Below are 23,674 nucleotides of genomic sequence, written 5' to 3' on the forward strand. Positions count from 1 at the left end.
CGGACGACGTCCGCGATCGTCACAACCTGGAGTTGTTGGAATGCTGGCAGTAACGGACGAATTTCCTCTCGGACAATCTCACGTATGATGTTTCGAAGGCTTGCGCCAGCAAAAGCACTAAGCAACTTGGCGGCGGCAATAGGAACAAACGTGCTCTCGATCGTCGAACAAAGAATTCCCGTTACACTTGTCAGCACTTAATTTAAAGAAGATCTAGATAAGGCCGCAAACGGTACTAGCATGGCCTAGAACATTGCTTGAATCTTCCAGATACGTCCCGGCGCATGCTTCGCGACAAAGAAAATGATAACGCCTCTTCTTTCGCAAACGAGCATGAACAAACACGGAATACAGAATCGATAAGCGCGCTAGAATCACAATGATAACGCCCCATGCCAACGGCTGTCAAATAAGAACAAATATAAATTTAAGCAGTTCGCAGTAATATGTACAGTCTGAGTCTTGTGCAGATATTGTGAAACATGTTCTTCGTTTGCATTGTATCATATCATTCTCTTATTTTCTATTTCCTGTTCCACTCTGTCATCTAAAATTAAATGAAGGTTATGCAAGTGGAGATTGTCAGTATTCCTCACCTTTTCTGTTTTCATTTTATGCTCCAAACAGGCAACTGCCTCCACGACGAGGCTAGCAGCAGGTTTCAAATAAATAAATAATAAATATCCTCACTAGCAAGTGTGCCTCGACAAGCCGTACAATTTATATACAACCAACACAAACACAGAGATTCCCACACTTAACTTTGTTGCAGCAGGTTTCATCCTTTATCTGTCCGGTCCAAACTGCATCTCTTAAAATTCCCCTCATTACTCTACATGACATATCAGATTCAACCACAAGACTTCGTCAAGACGAGCCACTCCAGAATCCCCGTCATAAACACACTATAACGCTTTAGGCATTTTCTTGATGTAATAACACTTTTTGCTTTTTCTTTTTCCGCCAGCAGTTCGCAAATGAAATGCTTGGATGCTTCGGGTTTACCACGACCGACTATCTAGAATTTTCTGGAGATTACCGAAATATATATTACTACCTGATCTTCCTCACAGCGTCGGTAATACACAGTTCCTAGTGTATTAGGGCAGGTAGTTTTGTTTACTGTATGTTTTTTTTTAATTGCATAACTACTTATCATTCATACCGGATATATCCTTAATCTGCGTTCCTTTATAGATACACCGCTATGGTTGTCGTGTTAGTCCGGCCAGGGAGGAAGGGAGGCGTAGCCGCACACACGCTGGAGCACTGTCCAAGAAAGCAGTCCAGACACTATGCTCCCAAGCGACGAAAAAGAACGAAGTTTATCATCGCACTCTGGTTTTATACACTTGTGCCGCAGATCCACTATCGCAGTCGTAGCTGCCAGTGGCTGCTGGGCTGCTGACGTGGCGCGTCAAGCCGGAACAGATGACAACAGCACATTCCCCTTTTCAAGCACTATTAACTTTACATGCATACACTTCAAAATGACATTTGAACACACCCAAGAAAACAAGACAGAACACAGTCACCCCAAGCATCCGTCATCCACGTCCATCCTTATGGACTTGCGAACAACTCTGCCAAATCTGGTCGTAGTTACAATCCTAGCTTGGGAATTGTCACCGTAAGTCTCCGTCCAAGTTGGAGGCCCCAAAGCTCCCGGAGCTTCACCAAATTGGTTGTCTACTCCAGTGACCAATCCAGCCGTGCTGGGCTGTTCCTGACCACCCGAAAACTCGTAGTTCCCGCTATCTACCCGGTCTTTTGCGAGACGGTTGATTATTCTCCTTTTTAGACGGACTTCAACACCGTTTTTCGTTTGAACACGGTATGAACGCGGCTGGGGTGCTGCTCCGAGCACTGTGCCTTTATTACGGAGATCAGTCACCCACACCACATGCTTCCAGCTTTGGGAGATTTTTAGACCGGTGACGTCGGTCGAAGTGGCGGCTTTGCTCCTTTCTGGCCTTACTGTCCTTGGCTGCCGCTTCTTGCCGACAGCATTGTCCTGGATCGCGGTGCGAAAGCCGCATTGGGACTCTCTCCTAAGTCTCCTAACCATCAGTATCTCCGCTGGGCTGGCGTTCAAAACACCAAGCGTGGCCCTATAACCCAACAAGGCTAACTAAGGGCCATCCGATTTTAAAATGTGATTCTCAACAGTCTTTACCATACGTTCGATTTCCCTGCTACCCTGGGGGTGCCTCGGACTCGAGGTGACATGACGGAAGCCATACAGTTTTGCAAATTTTTCGAACACGGCACTGACAAAATGGGAACCATTCTCGGTCACCACACACTCGGGATTGTCATGTCTCGCAAACATGCTTTTCATTCGGCTTATCATGGTAGCAGACTTTCTTGGCGGAAGAATGGCGATCTCTGGGTATCGCGAAAGATAGTCTACCATGACAACATATTGCCGTCCCTGAGTTTGACAAACATCGACCCCTACTCTCTCCCAAAGAAAAGACAGCGTTGGCGATGCAATCATCGGGTCGATATGTTCCGGCGCATGCATCGCGCAAACATTGCACTGTTTCACGAAAGACGCTATCTCAGTATGATGGTAAAACAGCGCGTTTACGAAGGACAAAGAACGAACACACAGACGAGACAAGCGCTGACTATAAACTGTTTATTGCTTGCCATTGCCACGTATAAATGAACAGAGGAACAGCTAACAAAAAAAGAAGACACGCAAACACACTGATACAACTCAGCTCGTCGCTGGTTGCCATCGAAGAAAATAGGAGAGCTCTTTTTCTGATAGTACCAGTGACGCCGCGATCACACACCTGTTGCCGACACGTGCAATATCCATAGCCTCGATTATCTCTATAACGTGTTTGTCCTTGTGGCGGCTGATAACCTGACTCTGTTTAAGCAATCACACGTATGGCTTTGGACGGCCCTGAAAACCAGGCTGGGACTTGCATTGGCGACAGTGCAGGCATAGGTGTCCCTGCTTGCTCTCATTAACATTGTAGTGTTTACACATCTGCCTGTCTGCCCAATATACTCTTGGCCATAAGACAAAGGTAAACAACGCCCTCATCACAACTGACAAATCGTCTTTCATGGACAATTTTGCATAATTCTTTCTCTTGGTTAGTGCACGGATTGGTTTTTGTTTTTTCAGAGTACTGACAATTTGAGTGGCACTGAAAACAGCCCTTCAACGCCGGCTCGTTTTCCAATTTTCTTTTAATTGTTGGAGGTCGGATGAATGTAAGGGATTACCGCTAATTTCCTGCGGTCCCGCTGTCCGCTCGTATCTTCCTGGTTGTCTGATTGCCTTATACTTTTTTTTCTTTTTTTGGAGCATGCCTTCAGCCACAGACACCACTAGTGACCCAGGGTACCCGGAATTAGACAACCTTCTTATCTTTAATGCTACGCATTCTTGCATCATGTGCTCGCATGAACTTTTTAGCGCATTTGTTAGACAGTACTTGACAATGCCTCTCTTTACCAGCTTAGAATGCGCTGACACAGCTGCTAGTAAGGCTTCTTTTGCACGGGGTTCGTAACCCCAGCAGATGTGGTTGTTATAAAATTTTAGTCGTAGATCTAAGAGCTTAATAGAGTTCTCGTCAGGAAGTTCATGCGTCAAAATTTAATGGGGTTAAATTGTGAAGATGTCAAGTACACTTCTAGCGTCCGTATAAAAGTCAGCGTTGTCAATGAGGATTCATTTGATTTTATTTTATTACCTTAAAAACCCCTCGCGGGGTATTACATAAGGGGTTAGATGAGCAGAAAAGGTACAAGACAATGCAATATGGGATCATGTACGAAAAATGTTTAGATTGCTAGCAAACGATAAAGGGCAGGTGATGACGATATGCTGGGGAAGGCCGTTCCAATCTTTAGCTGCACGTGGTAAGAAGGAGGCTGAAAAAGTAACAGTTCGGGCAAGTGGGCAAAAGCTTTGAAGCTTGTGGCTAGTGCGGTGGGAAATGTAAGATGCTGGCGTGATGTAGGAGGCACGTTTAAGTGATGAGTGAAAGAACTTGTGGTTCAGTGACAGCGTGGCTACGCGACGACGAACGAAAAGAGGCGATAGTGCTAATTTAGCTTTTAGGGCTGAAACACTGACGTCGTACGAGTAAGAAGAATGAATGAACCTTGTAGCGCGGTTTTGAACGGCTTCTAGATCGTTTATGAGTTTAATATGATGCGGGTCCCATATGGCGGATGCATATGCAAGTTGAAGTCTAATGAGTGACTTGTAGGCGAGCAGTTTCACGTGATGCGAGGTGAGGCGAAGGTGACGTTTAAGAAATCCCAGAGTTTTGTTGGCAGATGATATCACGTTAGCAATATGTGCATTCCATGTTAGGTCATTAGATAATGTGGCGCCTAACTAAGTACTTGAACCCCGCCGGGGTGGTACAGTGGTTACGGCGCTCGACTACTGTTCCCAAGGTTGCGGGATCGAATCCCGGCCTCGGCGGCAACTTTTCAATGGAGGTGAAAAGCAAGGCGCCCGTGTGCTGTGCGATGTCAGTGCACGTTAAAGAACCCCAGGTGGTCGAAATTTCCGGAGTCCTCCACTACGGCGTCTCTCATAGCCTTAGTTGCTTTGGGACGTTAAACCCCTCAAACCAAACCAAACCAAACTAAGTACTTGAAAGATGATACAGATTTTATGGACTTGTTAGCGATTTTGTAATGGAAGGCATGACTCTTTTTGCGACGGGTAATGGAAAGAAGCTTGCATTTGCGAGGGTTCAGGGTCGTAAGCCAATTTTCGCACCACTGTTCAATTTGGTTAAGGTCCTGCTGGAGGGCTTCTTGATCAGTTATGTTTGTTACTTCGCGGTAAATTACGCAGTCGTCAGCGAACATTCGAATTTGGCAGGATACATACTGTGGGAAGTCGTCAATATATATTAAAAATAGTAGGGGCGCAAGAGCAGAGCCTTGCGGGATGCCGGATGTTACAGGGAGAGGGTTGGAAGAGTGGTTGTTTACAATGACTGACTGAAAACGATTTGTTAAAGGGGCCCAAAACAGCCTTAGCGATACAGTTTCCCTATGCCTAGTATGTGAAAGAATGTCGATGTAAGATAACCTTCCCGCAAACATTTTTTAAATGCGGCATTTGGAAGCAGAGTTATTTGCAATCAAATTTTGAATATCTGCGCCTTCGCGGCTTTCCTCCTCTTTTCAACTTTTTAGCGCGCGCAAAGGCTGGCCCTCCTCCAAGGCCTCGCCCACTGACACGTCACAACTGACGCATCTGCGCTTTTACTTTTTTTGCTTAGCGCCACACGCCGCAACTTCCGTTTTGTCGCGCCTGCTTGCCGACGCGCCGCCGGGGGCCTCTTGTCGTCTGCTTCATCGTCATCGCCCTTCGGCAAGAGCTCGCAAGTTTTGCTGCCACGATATACATCCCTGGCGTTGACCTCACCTTCGATTTTGTGTTATGTCGTGTGCGCAACGGGTGCAGAACAGTTCTGGGCTAGACTGGTCACTCTCTTGAGTTCGCGAAGGCAGTTATCGAAGCGCTGAATTGTTGTTGTTGACGGGACATGAGCGGGAGGTTGTTACAGTGTGCAGTCCCTGGCTGCGAAGGTATTTTTAGTGACGGCAGGAAAAACATTCTGCATCAAGTGCTTCAAAACGCCAACCTCCGGAAACAGTGGCTACAGATCATCGGATAGCCAGCATCGGTGAAGACAGCGTTTATCTACGTTTGCTTTACCCGGATATGTGGTTCGCGATTTGGGGATCCCAACAAGACTGAGTCTGCGTGAAGGAGCGGTACCAACGCTGTTTCTTCCAACCCTGCCGGTAAGTGTAAAATGAAAAGATTGTGATAATATTAGCTTTAGACGAGTTATCACAGTACAGAGTGGATTTTTTTTTTTAACTCAGCCATCTTGCTCGGCGTTGTGGCATGCATATAGCAAGATTTGTCATGATCACTGTGAACTACACTGCTCAAAATAAACCAGTGGCGAGCTTACGATGGGATTTTATTATTTTTTAATGTTATGCTAGTCGACCCCACGCACCAATGCACCCATATAAGTCGTATACTATCATCGTCGGGGTTTAGCAGCGGATTCTTCAATGGCGTGTACTTGTGGGGGTCGAGTCCCATCTCGGTACTCATTCGCCGAAGTCGCTTTTCAAGCTCGGTGTCCATAGTATCCGTACCGCAGCAAGGGCATGAGATGTTAGCGAAAGACTAGAAATTCAGAAGCGAGATCGCAGAGAGCGGTATTCCGGGCGTTGCGGAGGGAAACTCTCTCGTGCACCTTGCCCGAACCTTGAAACCTCCGTGTTTAGGTTCCTCTTGCTTTTGACTATATGATGCCCCTTCGTGAAAGATAACGATCGATTGTAAAGAAAAAAAAAGGAAGGGGATGAGGAGAAGGGGACTGCGTAGTTGTGCGCTGTGGTGTAGTTTGTCAGCCGCGGTTCGGCGTCAGCTGACTGCAACGGCGAACACGCGCGCCGACAGGAAGTAAACAAACTCTGTTCGGTGCCTGATTATTATCGCAGCATGACTCCCGCCCTGTAGCTTTTTCTTTTCTTTTTCTTTTTTTAACGCCGTGTGGTGTTTGTACAGAGCGCACCCTGAAATGTCGCGCGGATGGAGCCGCGTCCAAGTTTACCAACCGAGGCGGCCAGGAATTAGAAACACGTGAAAACCGAGATGGGCGATGATAAGAATAAAGTCAGGAATGAAGAGATGGAAACAGAAAAAAAAAGTGCCAAGAGGCTTTACCCTTCAGCAGGAGGGGGGGGGGGGGGGGGTCGCGAATGAAACGTTATCACTCGCGTGAACTGGCTTAGTTGCTCAAAGTTGTGCCTCTTTATCCCTAAGCGATCAGCTGCCGATCGGAAGTGTAAGAGTTGGTTTTGACAGGAGCATAGACAGGAGTTATACACAACTAGATTTTTCCTGCGGAAAGGGGGGGGGATTAACCGCAACAAAGGAAGAGGACTTCTCCAAATGGCTCACCGACAGCAAGAGCCTTCTCCGGTTCCTAGCGGAAAATAATTTGCACGGGTTCTTATAATATGCCTTATGGCAAGCTTGCGTAATAAAAAAAGAAAAAACAGCGCGCGCATGCAGTAGTGCAACGATCGAGTGACACAGTTCGGCACAATGTTACAAGTGGCTCACAAATGCACATTTATTTTTGTCCCAGCTTTTCCAGGAACAGCGGGTGCAGATCATCATCCAGCTGGATGGAATGGAAGTGGACCTCGCAGGAGATGGGCGTCGCGACTCCCCGGGCTACAGCGCCAAGTACTGCACGTACAACGTTGTTATCATTCAGACTGACCATATTCTACAATGCGAACAGGTAAGAATAGGAGAGGTAAGCAATGCTGCGATATGAAAATTGGCAAGCTGCAATTCATATTAACTGTGTGAAGTCAGCTGCAGTGCCCAATAGTGCGAGCATGGGGCCTGACTTCAACTTAACGAGTTTCAGTGCAGTCTTTAACAAAAGGCGACAATTTCTGCATATTATTAGGAGAAATTATTTTCAGCCTCACCAAGAGTGCCCTTGGCAAGTGCTGCTTGCATGTCTATACATAAAAAGAATCAAATTAATCATTATATAATACAAACAATTGAATTACAAAATGTTTTATCGTTGCAAACCATTGGTGAAGAAGTACATTTGCTGACATATATTATTATGTAATGAATTTTTTTTTTCATCTGTCTACAGACCACCACCCAGCTATCTGGACATATTGCAAGAGCAGAAAATCGCCCATACAGCACTACTTTGATGCTTGGTGCATTACTAAAGATGCATGCAGTTGCTTGCTTTAATAATTATGGACATGGTAATAACAATATTCTATACTGCATTTAAGAAGTTGGAAGCTGTGAGCAGGTCAAAGGGCTGTGAAGCAACAGAACCATGGATCCAGACAATCACAAGTCTATGTTGCTGCCCTGGGCCAGGCTAATAGTGACCTGATCATCAGCATGTAGTGCAGCCTGTTGAACCACATATGCGATAAGCGTGATGGCCATGATAGACCATACATCAAATGCCTGCATTAGCTCCTTGCAAACAGGCAATGGATGAGCAGAGGTAATCTGTTTTGTATAGTTTTTTTTTGTAAAGCTTTCACTTTGATGTTGTTTGGAAGGTGCACGGCTCACACTTGTGGCATTTGTCAACCAATGATAAATTTAAGAGATAGGTAATGCAAATAAAACTTCACAGAAAAAACTTTGTATACATTCGCACATAACAGGAAGTTCACATATCACATAGCTGAGAAAGAAACCCCTAATGAAGTGAAGAAACAGAATAATGTAAATGTGAGTGCTGAGACTGCAAGATATTTTAATACTGAGGCAGCTTGGTTATACATGCTAGTATGGAACAAAATACAATGGGATTTTCCATACTGTCCTATACTGACAATTTTAAAGAAGACAAAGTGTAGCAGATTTCTTTTTACCGTAATATAGTAGTACAAGACCTGGGGTGTTTTTAAGAATATGATGCTAAAACTGTTTTCAGCTGCAATGCAGCAGCTGTAAGCAGGTTCAGCATCTATGATTGACTAGAACACACACCAACACTGCATCTCATCAGCCAAATATTTATATATATTTTTTTATGTATATATTTTTAACAGATTCATGTGCTTTCAAGAAGCTGAACTCCATTCTGAAGAACTCCCAGTTTTTTATTGACACTCGACAACTGTCTCCCAAAGCCCAAACATCTTCCCTTGAATCTTTTCACAACTTTGTCATCAAGTTTGCTCCCAAATCAATTGCATACTCGGATGGTGGGATGCAAGTAAGGTTTGTTGAATGAAAGAGAAGACTAAGACATTATTTTTCCCTCCAGTGTGACTATGTAGTCCAACTTTTCTGCATGGCATGTGCAAACAATAAGTCCTTGCATGAAGCTTTTAATGTATGTACATAATATTGTCATTATAAAAGGAACAGAGACCATAGGAAGTAGAACACAGTGCGAAAAAGAAAACTAGAAGTTCATATCATTTGCTCCATTTCCTTTTGCTCCTTTTGATTCTTCAACTTGCTAAGCAGCACATTGGAACTTGCAACTAAGCAGATTGCTTTTAGTTCGTGCTATGGAATAGCCCTGGAGGGCTGAAAAATTGCTTTGTGACCAATTTCAAGCACCTCAAAACACTCATTCTCATGGTCTAGTGCTGAGGTTTAGAGAAAAAAAGTTCGAAGGTTTTTTTTGTTTTTTTTTTAATGTGAGGAGGGGGAAGCTGCTGCGTTACTGGACGCATTTGGCGCCTTCCTTTTATGGAAGTTGGGCTTGACTTCAGTCTCCTTAGTGCAGTGCTTGATCTGGAGCACTCATGTTATCAGGCCAGGTAAAATGAGACCCTACAATTGCGATTCACAGGAGTCGACCCTGACATCTGCCAAAAAAGTGCCCTCCACGTAACTCAATCCCAACTTCTGCATAAAGTAGGCACTCAATGCACCTTATGAGCCAGCTGCCACAATCCTTCCATCCTGATAGTAAATACACTGCTGTAAAATTAGCTGAACTTATCTTGTGTCTTTCTTTTCGAAACTTGGAACACTACCATGTCAAAGGTAGTTATCATACATTTGGAGGAGACTGCAGTGCACACTTCTGACATTCAAGGATGCTTCATATAATATGGTAAAAACATATTTGGTAGAATGGTAGCACTAGCCATTCTGTAATCCCCTTCAGTGGAAAAAGTGAGACAGGAGGCTATAGACGTACTGCACAGGCCACCAAGGGTCCTCATTGAAAGTCATTGCTGTTATATTAGAATAGGCAGATGGGATGAGATAAAGAACAGTGCACCAGGAATACATACAGACAAAAATGACATGAGCTGAGACACTGCAATGACACAAAGTTGAGGGCGAGCATGGAGGGCTGGCTGGAAAAACACCTTGTCTCTCTTTTGTGCTCCTCATCTTAGTGCAGTCCCAAGACAAATGTAGTTTTTAAAGAACTGGAAGTTATCAGCGCAAGTTTCCGACCCCTCTAGAACCATCTCGAATGTCCCGAAGCTAATGTATTGAAACTGAAAGAATGCTCAAGGTTCACTTGATCACTTGGACTAATGATGATCCCTAGAATAGCACAGCAGTGAGATCACGGGTGATCCACGATAAGAAGTTGTATAGCACATGTCATACATTCATTCTGCGGCTTGAAGATCATTGCATCACATTTTTAATTTGATATAAAGGCGCTGGATATAGAAGCTAAAACAGAAGCAATCTCTGCTGCAGTGATTTGAATATAATGCATAATGGTTTCTTATAGTAGCCTCTGCTTGGTATAATTTTGCTAGTAGGCAACAAGAAACACATTTTTTTCCAAAGTATGAGAAATTCATTCATAGTTACCTTCTTTTTAGGTCACATCTGGCTGTTATTCACTTCAATGGAAATTCTTCTAAGCTCCAGGCACAGAAAAAGAAAGGACAGGACGGCTGGAAAGTGAAAATGGCAAAATCAAGAAAAGGACATTTCAGTGCCGCTTCAGTGAAAATGGAGCATACTTTTTGTAAGTTAAAACATCGTTTTACTTATATTATTACACAAAAAAACTATGTGAACTGTTGTAATCACGATGGCTATTTCGCGCAGCGTACGTCCAGAGGCTCCTCCAGGATGCGGAGAAACGGTCTCAGGGCTCTTCACACAGAGACACAGCTGCAGGCATAGCTTCAGAGCGCCACCTTATGACTGATGCCTATGAAAGACCGTCAAAAGAAGTAATTGCTGCACACAGGCACAGATTTGTGCTTCATCATGACTATTCAACTGCACAGCACAACTGTCAGTATACTTAACCCAAATGCTCAACAGACTGGCATCAGCGAGGCACAGCATTGGCCGCTGGAGCCAAAACAATTCTTTCAATATGTTTGCTGCGACTAACAATAACTGGAGCGCAGTTTCATATGACTTTTTTTGTCGTAGTGAGTGCAGTCTTGTACCCATGTTTATGTGTTTCGCTTCTGGCTGCGGCCAAGCAAACGTGCACACAAAGCATGTTGCTGTTTGCTTATCGCGGCAACTCCACATGGTGTGCGACCGCTCGCAGGCCCTTCAAGTATTGCATCAAAGCTGCCACTTGAAACAAAAAGTAGGAAAGACAGAGCAACTGTGGGTTCAGGGTGTGTGTAAAGCTAGATAGCGAATAATGATGCCGATCAGAGTTGTTCAGCTTCTTGAGGTCAAGCTGGAAGTAAATGGAAGTAATTAAAGTGAGCCGACTTCACAAGTGACCATGTCACATCTCTTTTTTCACAGGCTCGCTGTTCCGCATCCGTTAAGGTCCACAGTTTACAAGACAACAGTGTAATTGCGCTTAATATTATTATGTGGGCGATATAATACTGTGTTCTTAGCGATAATTTATACTGCTGAGCGACTAAGAAAGCACAACGCTTCGCTGCGGAGAGAAGTTTTTTTTTTTTTAATAACGTCAATTGTTTACCCTCAGGACATAATGGAATATGCTCTAGGACTTATCTAGAGAAATTCTGTAGGCCTTCTCTCGAAATAAAGTTGTTTTCTTTGTTTCTTCGGTGCCTCCTCATCACTGCACGTCATGTGAGACCTTGCAAGGGGCATACAGCATGCGAATTCTAATACGTGTCTACCGCGGCGTCTTGTATCTCACCGGCCTAACCACTCAGTAGTTTGTGGTGAAACTGCACACGGAGTTTTGATATTGCGGTAACTTTTATTTACTCGCAGTAAGTTAGGTAAGGGTGCTTAATTCGCTGCTGCTGCGTACAATGCGAACCCGCAATCTGCGCCAGTATCGGGGGCCGAAAGCTGCCAACGCCGGCACATGATACCACGGGTTCGCGCATCGCCCACGGCCAAGCCAGGTAGGTACAGTTGTCTTAGCTAATTTACTATAAGGCAAAAGTTTATAAGCTACAAACTTACTACGAGACAAAATGCAACCTTCGTGAGTAGTTTCACGCAATCAAGTCAACGGTTAAGACGGTAGGATTTTAATAGCCGCCACAGTTATGATGCATCACAACAATGACTAACTCATTGCACCTGTGAAACCGTCGCTTATCTGTGCGCTATGTTCAAGCTAGTAAACACATTACTTGCCAGCGTATGTTGTCACCTTGACTTGATCCGAGGTGCGTATTTTGGTTTGGTGGACACAGGAACGGAGCAGCGGTTGCCTCCGAAATTTTGCTGCACTACGTAAGGCGCAGTGGATTGGGGCCCGACATTTAAAGCACCGACTTAATGTTGTAAACCTGTAAGCCGACTTCGAAGTTCATTTCGCATGGGCGACACACGAAACGAGAACATTCACAGGCGGAAAGTGCCCCGCAAGTACACTGCAAGGAACTGAAACGAGATCGCCGCTCGCGACCGCGCCGCGATTGCCGTGGTGCCTGCGCGAAGGGCGAAGATGCGCGCGTGCGCGCGCGAGACCGGAAGTGCAGGAAAAAAAAGCTTTGAAAAAATGTTTCTGTCTACAAAACATTCTAATTTTCTTTACTGATAATTAAAAGTTAAGCGTATTTCGATTTTTCTGGCATAAGCGATAGTTTAATGGCTGTGTGACATCGCAAAGAAGCAGACCAATAGTCATTCGAAAACGCATGCACGTAGCAGCGTTGCACAGAGGAGAAGGAGGACTGACAAAAGTCGAAGGAAAGAACGCGCCAACTTTCGAATGGGATTGTGGGACCTGCTCTGCGCGTAGACGTGTATTATTGCGTTCAAATGTGTATCGCAGCATAATCTAGCGACTGAGATAGTTTGTGAGGAGTGCTCGAGAGGTGTTTGTGGGCCCCTTTAAGAAGGTCTTGATACAGTTTAGCCAGTTAAGATGTAAGTTTAGAATAGAAAGTTTTGTATTAATCGCTGATGTGAAACTTTATCAAATGCTTTAGTGTAATCCAGAAAGAAGGCGTCAACTTGAAGGTTAGCGTCCAGGTCAGCATGTAAGTCGTTGAGGAACATGGCTAGTTGTGTTTCGCATGAATACCCCTTGCGGAAACCGTGTTGGGATGGATGGAAGAAATTGTTAGAGTCTAAGAAGTCCATTACCTGAGAGTATATAACATGCTCCATGATCTTGCCGGGGACGCTAGTTAGAGAAGTAGGACGGTAGTTTAGGGGGGAATTTTTGTCACCTGATTTGCAGAGTGGAACGACCTTCCCAAGTTTCCAGTTTTCCGGAGCGAGACCTGTACAGAGTGATTGCGAGAACAATAATTCTAGATACATTGCACTAATGCACTTCGTGTTTTTAGTAGTTTAGTGTTTATCTCGTCGAGGCCGGCTGACGAGGAAAGTTTCATTTTCTCGATTAAATACGAGATGCCAGTTGAAGAAAAAGTTATTGCGTCCATCGGATGAGGTGGCATTAGTAGGAGGTATCCTTGGAGGCGGGTGGCGCTCCTGGGTGAAAACTGACGAGAACGCCGTATTGATGTTAGCGCATTCTATGTCGGAGGCTTGAATACCGGATGCATGAGTGAGGGTTATTGAGTGTGATGGTCCGGGATTGATAAGGCGCCAAAATTTTTTAGGGTTATCGCATAGCATGCGCGGTAGGTCGCTGTTAAAAAATACGTGTTTAGCATTGGTGACAGATGTCAAGTATTCTTTTCCAGCTGAAAGGTATTTCTCCCACGCTTCGGAACTGCTTTTCAATTTGGCAGTGCGAAAAAGCCGCTTCATTTTATTCTCGAGTCTTATTAGTGGCTTAGAAAACCAGGGTTTAGAGCGATTTTCACGAAAAGTTATTCCAAGGGTAAATTTTGTGTTAGTTCGTGAAGTATATCTTTAAATATTAACCAATTCTCGTTAACAGATCTCTGGTTATTACCGGCTTCGAAGAGTGGGAAAAAAATGCTCAGTTCATGATTAATGGCATTGTAGTTACCCTTGTCATAGAGGGTGAATGTTTTCTTTTGTATTTCGTGGGGCACTCGGTTTGGAAAGAAAAATCTGCTTGAATGACTTTATGGTCGCTAATGGGCTCTAAGTATGTAATGGATGACAAACTCTCAGGATGAGAGCTTAGTATTAAATCTAAAATGTTGCTCGAATCGCCTGCGATGCGTGTTGGGTAAAGATTAAAGTTCAAGCAAACATTTAGAAAATCTCTTGATTCTGCACCGATTTGCTGTGAATGAGAGCGGTTTAGCCAGTTTATTCCTGGATAATTAAAATCACCAAATAGAAGAATATGCGCGTTTGGATAAGAGGTCATGAGCTGGTTGAGCATATTGTTGAGCTCACGGAAAAAGTTTGGGCTTGCATGCGGAGGCCTATAACACACGCCGATTATGACTGAATGCGGTGAAGTACGGCACAAAAGCTACAGTATCTCTAAGTTAGATGGTAGGCGTATGGGTGAACAAGATAATTCCGGTCCAGCAGCGATCAGTACACCACCCCCTCGAGAATCTGCGGGGTCCTTTCGATAAACAGAAAAATTTGGCAAATCGGCAATAACTTCAGCATCAGTGATATCATTAGTAAGCCAGGTTTCAGTTAACAGGAGCATACTGCTGTTAGATGATGTGACTAAGCTAGACACGCGTTCTCGTTTTGGCATAAAACTGCGAATATTAGTGAAGGTTAAAGAGAACGAAAGATTATTATTTGGTAAAGTACGGGGACGGGTATTGATTACTTTAGGGGGAGGTGACCGCTATGGCATCTCTTGAACGGTCTGCGATAGGATATCGTACATATAACGCTTAGCACCAATGTGCAATGTCTTGTAGCGAAGTGAAAATTTAATTTTTTTTTATTTGGCGAAAGCTACAAGGTGGCTACGCGTGGTTTGGAGAGAACGAGAGAAGTCTTCGCCGATGCTATAGGATGTGTTCTTTAGTTTCCGGGCATTTGACAGAATATTGTCTTTAGTTTTGTAGGACGTGAATTTGGCTATTATTGGGCGACAGTGGTCGTCAGACTGGCGTCCGAGACGATGTGCGCGTTCTATTTCAAAAAAATCAAAGAAGCGTCCACAAATCTAAAGATTTTCAATACGTTGGAACTTGTTAAGCTTTTTCCAGGTTCCAATCTTGTTTTGCGAGGAAGAGGTCGCTAAGGGCAGGGGCGATGCAGGATCCAATACAAATTCCACACTTTTGCAGGTAAAAGACCTTTGTCAAAGTTAGCGAGTGTTGAGCGCAAGTAAACATCCAGCAATTCTAAAAACCCACCCACACTCACTCCAGAACTGTTCTGAAATGAAACCGCTCCGAGCGCGTCAATAGCCTGTTCAACACACACTAGCAGTTCATCTTGTGGCAAAGAATAAAAAAGATCTTTGATGTTACTTGAAAATGCCAGCACATTTCTGTGATTATTCTTCCCCAGATAGTCAACAACCTTAGCGGAATTTTTAATAAGACAGGGGTCATCTATTTTGAGCAACACTAATTTTTCCTGCAAGATTTGCGCTAAACGCTTCTGCCATGTGTCTCTCTCCGAGATTATATCGCAAAGCGGGCACTGTTCCTTGTGCGTTTTGGCAGAAAAGAACATATCCAAGCACAGTTTGAGTCTTTCTTAAATTTGCTTCGCGAGGTTCTCCAACCCTAAACGATTGCATAACTTTTCTGCCGTTGCCTTAGCTTTTTTGTGATATCCTGGGTCCTTTTTGAGGAAATTGCAATCGATAGCTTTCGAAGCTTTCTCCCGAAACAGGTCATGAGGAAATACTGCAAAAAACTCCTCTTTATCGGCTGTCAAGGCACACAGGCGGTTGTTGCAAATAAAATCTGACACTTGTTTTAACGGCACGGTCCGCTTTGGTCGCACTGAGCGTTCGAACATGTCCACGGCTTGGGAAAAACAGCTACTATTCTCACTTTCCGGAGCCAGCCTGGTGACCTGTCGCCCTTTGTGTCCTTGTGTTATTCGCGCTATTTTTTTCATCATGACCTGTTGGACCATCCCTAGAAGCTCCGGGCGATTTTTCTTAGGCTCAATCGCGCACTTGGCGCGCTCGGAGCCTTTTCATTTCAGAACAGTTATGGAGTGATTGTGGGTGGGTTTTTAGAATTGCTGGATGTTTACTTGCGCTCAACACTCGCTAACTGGAAAAAAGGTCTTTCCCTGCCAAAGCGTGGAATTCGTATTGTATACTGCGTCGCCCATGTCTTTAGCGACCTCTTCCTCGCAAAACAAGATAGGAACTTGGAAAAAAGCTTAACAAGTTCCAACGTATTGAAACTTTTAGATTTGTGGACGCTTTTTGATCCTCATTGACAACGCTAACACTAACTTTTATACGGACGTTAGAAGTGTACTTGACATCTTCAAACAGAATATAACACCAATAATTTTGACACATGAGCTTCCTGACGAGGACTCTATTAAGTTCTTAGATCTACGACTAAAATTTTATAACAACCACATCTGCTGGGGTTACGAACCCCGTGCAAAAAAAGCCTTACTAGCAGCTGTGTCAGCGCATTCTAAGCTGGTAAAGAGAGGCATTGTCAAGTACTGTCTACCAAATGCGCTAAAAAGTTCATGCGAGCACATGATGCAAGAATGCGTAGCATTAAAGATTAGAAGGTTGTCTGATTCCGGGTACCTTGGGTCACTAGTGGTGTCTGTGGCTGAAGGCATGCTCCAAAAAAAGAAAAAAAAAGTATATGGCAATCAGGCAACCAGAAAGATACGAGCGGAGAGCGGGATCGCAGGAAAGTAGCGGTAATCCCTTACATTCATCAGACCTCCCACAACCTAAAGAAAATTGGAAAACGAGCAGGCATTGAATGGCTGGTTTCAGTGCCACTCAAATTGTCAGTATTCTGAAAAAAAAAAGAACAGTCTGTGCACTAACCAAGAGAAAGAATTATGCAAAATTGTCCATGAATGACGATTTTTCAGTTGTGATGAGGGCGTTTACCGCATACCGTTGTCTTGCGGCCAAGAGTATATTGGGCAGACAGGCCGATTTGTAAACACTACAGTGTTAATGAGGGCAAACAGGGACACCTAAGCCTGCACTGTCACCAATGCGAGTCCCAGCCTGGTCATCAGGGCCGTCCAAAGCCCTGCGTACCATTGCTCAGAGTCTGGTTATCAGCTGCCACAAGGACAAACAGGTTAAAGAGATAATCGAGGCTATGAATATTGCACGTGTAGGCAACAGGTGCAGCGGTGGCGTAGAGGTAGAACATCCGCCTCGCATGCAAGAGGACCGGGGTTCAAATCCCGGTGCCGCGCATCTCTACGGATTAAAAAAAAATCCTTGTGTCGATGGAATTGCATAAACAGGTTTGGGGTGCGACCTGATGCCGGTGAACACCTCCGGCAACTCACTCCCTCACCAGAACAGGAGTTGGCCACCCTGGTGCAGTAATTGGCCATGACCGCTCATAATAAGCTCCATAAAACCCCGCCCTCAGCCACCAGCGGCTGCGGAACAAATGACCACGGCAGCGCTCAGACCTGTGACGCAGCAGGGGGTGCTGAGGACTTCTGGCTCCGCTGGACAGGCCGCCATTGGAGACTGACCCTAGCAACGTTTAACGTTAGAACCCTAGCTCGTGAAGCTAGCTTAGCAGTAGTGTTAGAGGAACTAGAAGGTATGAAATGGGATGTCATAGAGCTTAGTGAGGTGAGGAGGCCGAATGAGGCATATACTGTACGGAAGGATGGGCATGTATAGTGTTATCGAGGCTTACCAGAAAGGCGACAGCTAGGAGTAGGTTTCCTTGTCAATAAGTATATAGCGGGTAATACAGATGAATTCTATATTATTAATGAGAGGGTGGCAGTCATCGTAATTAGGCTTAATAAGTGGTATAAACTGAGGTTTGTACAGGCCTATGCACCTACATGTAGTTATGATGACCAGGCAGTTGAAAGCTTCTACGAAGATATAGAAACGGCAATGCGAAAAGTAAAGACGCAGTATACTGTACTAATGGGAGAGCAGGCAGGAGACCAGGCAGTAGGTGACCATGGCATTCGTTCTAGGAATAGCAGGGGGGAGATACTAGTTGAGTTTGCAGAGCGCGATAACTTACCAATCATTATTACCTTCTTCAACAAACGCAAGAACCGGAAATGGACATGGAAACGTCCTAACGGGGAGACTAAAAATAAAGTTGACTTCCTAATGTGTTCAACCCCCGCCATTGTGCAAGATGCAGAGTTGATTGGGAAAGTGCGATGCAGTGACTACAGGATGGTGAGGTCCCGAATTAGCCAAAATCTGAAGAAGGAACGCAACAGATTAGTCAGAAAGGAACCCATCAGCAAATTAGCGTTGAGGGGGAGGGCACAAGAATTCAGGATCTTGCAACAGAATAGATATTCTTCTCTAACCGAGGATGGCGACATTACCCTAGAAGCAATGAACAATTATTTCACAGATATCATTGCAGCGTGTGCGGTAGAAGTAGGCGGTAAGATAGAGAGAATACCGGTAAGCTGTCTAAGGAGACGAAAGATTTGATTAAGGAACGCCAGAGTATGAAAGCTTCCAATCCAACAGACCAGATCGAATTGGCCGAGATATAAAAGTTAAATTGGTTCACAGGAAGGGAAAGGCGCAGTAACTGTCACACTTGCTCTGTGGACACCCGAACCGCGCCGTAAGAGAAGGGAGGAGGGTGGGAATGAAAGTGGAAAGAGAGAAAGAGGAGCCGTAATGGAGGGCTACGGAGTAATTTCGACCACCTGGGGATCTTTAACGTGCGCTGACATCGCACAGCACACGGACGCCTCTTCGTTTCGCCTCCATCGAAACGCAGCCGCCGCGGTCGGGTTCGAACCCGGGCTAATCAATAAGCGCAAGGTGGCTGATATAGGAAGTATAACATCGAGAAAATCGAGCATGCTGTAAAGAACGGGGGAAGCCTTAAAGTGGTAAAGAAGAAATTGGGCATAGGCAAAAACCAGATGTATGCAATGAGGGACAAGGCGGGCAACGTCATCACCAATATGGTCAAGATAGTCAAAGTAGCCGAGGAGTACTGTACTGATCTCTACAGCAGCCAAAGCAGTCAGGACCGTAACGAGATTGGAGGCAGGGAAAAATAGTCAGACGTTCCACCAGTGACGAAGGACGAGGTCAAGAAAGCATTAGAATCTATGGAAAGGGAGGAAATCAGCTGGAGAGGATCAGATAACTACAGATTTGCTTAAGGACGGGGGGGATATCGTGCTAGAAAAACTGGCCACCCTGTATACGCAGTGCCTGGTGTCATCGACGGTACCGGAACCATGGAAGAATACAAACAATATCCTCATTCATAAGAAAGGGGACTCTAGGGACCTTAAAAATTACAGGCCAATCAACTTACTGTCTGTTACGTATAAGGTATTTACTAAGGTAATCGTTAATAGACTCAGGACAACCTTAGACTGCCACCAAGCAAAGGATCAAGCAGGTTTTCGGAAACGGTACTCTACTATTGATCATATCCATACCATCAATCCATACCATCAATGGAAAAATACTCGGAATATAACCAGCCCTTATACATAGAATTCATTGATTACGAAAAAGCATTTGACTCAGTTGAAACATCGGCGGTGATGCAGGCATTGTGAAATCAGGGGGTAGACGAGCCGTACGTGAAAGTGCTGGGATATATATATAGTGGCTGCACAGCGACCATAGTTCTGCATAATGAACGTAACAAAATTCCCATAAGGAAAGGTGTTAGGCAAGGAGACACAATCTCCCCAGTACTATTCACAGCTTGCTTGGAGGAAGTATTCAGAGACTTGGAATTGGAGCAGTTAGGGATAAGGGTAGATGGAGAATACCTCAGTAATCTGCGATTTGCTGATGACCTTGCCTTGCTAAGCAACTCGGGGGATGAACTGCAAATAATGATTGATGACCTAGACAGAAAAAGTAGAAAGATAGGCTTGAAAATCAATATGCAGAAGACTAAGGTAATGTTCGACAGACTCGGGAAGGAAGAGCAGTTTACATTAGGTAGCGAAGTACTGGAAGTAGTAGGCGATTATGTCTACTTACGACAGGTAGTAACCGCAGATCCGGACCATGAAAATAAAATAACAAGAAGAATAACATTGGGATGGAGAGCATTTGGTAAACACTCGCAGATTATGACTAGCAGCTTACCGGCATCGGGCTGTCCAGGTGGCCCGAGCGGCGGCGGAGAGCTTCGGGCTCTCTGTGCCGATGTGGGAGCTGCCCTCTACACCTGGCGCCTAGCCGAGTGTCCTCCAGGACCCCTACGGTGGGAAATAAAGTTTTACCAAACCAAACCAACCGGTATCCCTCAAGAGGAAAGCATACAACAGTTGCATCTTACCTGTACTTACCTATGGGGCTGAAACGTGGAGGCTAACCAAGAGAGTTCTACTTAAGTTGAGGACAACCCAGAGTGCTATGGAACGAAAAATGGTAGGGGTAACATTAAGAGATAGGAAGCGTGCAGAGTGGGTCAGAGAAATAACTCAAGTTACCGACATTCTAGTGGAAATTAAGAAGAAAAGGGCATGGGCGGGACATGTACTGCGAAGAGAGGATAACCGATGAATTCCAAGGGAAGGAAAGCGTAGCAGGGTGCGGCAGAAGGTGGGCGGATTATGTTAAGAAGTTCGCGGGGGTCAAGTGGATGCAGCTAGCAGAGAACCGGGTTAAGTGGAGAAATATTGGAGAGGCCTTCGCCCTGCAGTGGGTATAGTCAGGCTGATGATGATGAGGCAACAGGTGTGTGAGCGTGGCATCACTGGCACTATCAGAAAAAGAGCTCTCCTATCTTTATCGATGGCAACCAGCGACGAACTGAGTTGTATCAGTGTGTTTGCTTGTCTTCTTTTCTTGTTAGCTGTTCCTCTGTCCATTTATATGTGGCAATGGCAAGCAATAAAAAGTTTATAGTCAGCGCTCGTCTCATCATTGTTTTCCTTTTTTGTCCTTCGTATTACGAGCTGTTTTACCATTATGAACCGCCAACTCGCCCAACAAGCATCACTTTTTGCATACTTTGTGCTAAGTCCAGGCCAGCAGATAAAACCTTTAGCCACACTGCGGCAACGCGAGATGCCTTGGTTACCGTTATGCAGCTTGCTTAGCGCTTCCTTTCGAAGGGTCTGAGGACTAATAACCCGCATACCTTTGAGCAGCAACCCGTTCACCAAAGTAATGCATGCTCGTTCCTGCCAGCATGGCAGAAGATAACAGGGAACATTTTGTTTCCTGGGCCACCCTTGATTTGCACACTATGCGCAGGCTTCGACACACTTCGTCTTTTGCTTGACCTTCTTTTAGTCTTGTCAGGAAATCGTCGCCTGTTTCTAAACCCAGTAAACAAGCTTTCGACTAAGCGGTAACCTCTGCGACCGTTAAGCAGCTTTCCATTTTCGTACGAGGTATCGGCGAACGTGAAAGGGTATCGGCAGTGGATGTAATACAGAAAAACAGTATCGCATTAGGCGCAGACGGCAACGTTGAATCCTTGTCGGCATAGCATCGATTGCCATGTGACCCCACAGCGATACCAAGGGCTTGTGGTCAGTTTTAAAAACAACTTCCAGACCACGTATATACTCATCACACCTTTCCGCTGCTCAAGTCAAAGCCAGCGCTTCCTTTTCGATCTCGGAGTACCGTTGCTCTGTTTTGGTGAGTGAAAGAGGAACGAATGCGACAGGTCTACGTTTAGTCTTTCTGCTTTTTAAACAAAACTGCTCCCAGACCGAACGACGATGCGTATGCTGAAAAAGTGGTTTGTAGCGAAGCGTCGTACAAAGCCATGCATCGGGCTGAACAAATGAGCTCTGAGTTCTTGAAACGCTTTTTCCTGATTGCTGTGCCAGACCCAGTCCCTACCCTTGTGCAAAAGAACACGCATGGGAGCAGTCACTTGGGCTAAGTGTGGCAGGAAGCGGCCAAAATGATGATCGCCGTGCCCAAAATGCTTCTAAGCTCAGTAACGTTTTTGGGTGCTCTGAAATCTTTGATAGCACTGATCTTCGCTGGATCCAGAGCAATGCCTTCATTCAGAATGTTACCCAAGAAACGTACTTGCCTAACCCCGAATAAGCATTTCTCTTTGTTTAATGTCACATTTGCTCTTTCTAGGCGTGTGACCACGTTACTGAAACGCTCTTAGTATTGAGCTTTGCTTTCGCCAAACACTAGGGCATCGTCCATGACATTAACGACCCCCGGCAGGCCACCTACTATCTCAGACATTCTCTTTAGGAAGTACTCCGGAGCGGAGGTAATTTCAAAGGGTAGTCGCGTGAAACAGTATCTACCGAAGGGTGTTAAGAACGTGGTTAGCTCTTCCGAGTCTTTACTGAGTCGCACCTGGTGGAAGCCTGAGTTGGCATCGAGCTTTGAAAACCATTTCGATCCCGACAGTGACTCTAGAGCTTGATCCACAGTTGGTAATGTAAATCCCTCTCGGACTACGCATTTGTTCAATTTAGTGAGGTCTACGCAAACTCGCAGGTCTCTTGAAGGCTTCTCTACCGGAACTATTCCGGCGCACCATTCGGTGGGGCCATCCAATTTTCTGCTTATGCCTAGATGCTCCATTTTATCTATTTCACGCTTCAGGGACTCCCTCATGGGAATTCGTACCCTGCGTGGAGCGTTTATGGCATGCGGGACAGCGCCAGCTTGTAGGCTGATGGTGTACTGCCCTGGTATCGTACCTAAACTGCGGAACATTTCTGGAAAACGAGTCTCGTACTGTAAGTTTCCTGATTCGACCGCGTCTGAAAATTTAATGTTACCTAAGGCCGCAAGTGCAGATAATCCTAAAAGGATGTCACGTAACAGACTGACAATGTAGCATGTTTTATACACGGTTTTCTCTTTCCATGCAATCTCTGCTACGAATTTGCATGGTACGTTAAGCTTACTGCCTCCTGCACCTTGCAAGATTTCATTAGTTTTTACCAGTCGGGATGGTAATCCCGGAAACGATGATTGTAATACTGACACTTCAGCAACTGAGTCAACCTTTGCAAAAATGGGCACAGAATTTATGCGCACCTGAACAAATCGCGCTTTTCTGCATGCATCTATTGATCTCACTAAAGGCTCTCGACTTTCCTGGTGGACCGCAGAAACGCGTACCTTCCGTTGAGCGGAAGCCATTGCTTTCTTCAAGCAGGCCTTTGCGAAATGTCCCTTCTTGCCACAGTGGAGACACTTGGCAGCACAGTTGGCTGCTCTGGCTGGGCCCACCTTCCTGTGGTAGGCGTCGCCACTGCAGAAAGTACACCGCCCATCCGGCGTACGTTGCCCATGCTGCGGGTGGACTTGCAGACGTCTCTTGTGCCTCTGTTGAACCACCGCGTCCACACTGGGGTCCTGGTCACGAATTTCCGATGACTGCTGAATGTGTTGTCCTCGTAGAGTACTTTGCTGCTTTTGGACACTTTCCTTTAAGCGAGTCTTCGACAGCGCCGAAGCCAGTGTGAGCTGAGAATCCATTTGCAAAGCTTCCGAGAGCTTTGCATCGCGGATCCCGACAACCAGTCTTTCTCGGATCATCCGTTCTTTTAGTACACCGTAGTCGCAATGTTCCGCCAAGCCATGTAGCGCAGTGACGAACTGGTCTACCGACACTCCTGGCATTTGTACACGTTTATGAAAACAGGCGCTTTTGTACACAATGTTGCTCTCTTTTACACAGTGTCCATCGAATTATT

Source organism: Amblyomma maculatum, chromosome 11 (genome assembly GCF_055883805.1).
Source record: "Amblyomma maculatum isolate TAMU_Amacu chromosome 11, ASM5588380v1, whole genome shotgun sequence".
Lineage (NCBI taxonomy): Eukaryota > Metazoa > Arthropoda > Arachnida > Ixodida > Ixodidae > Amblyomma > Amblyomma maculatum.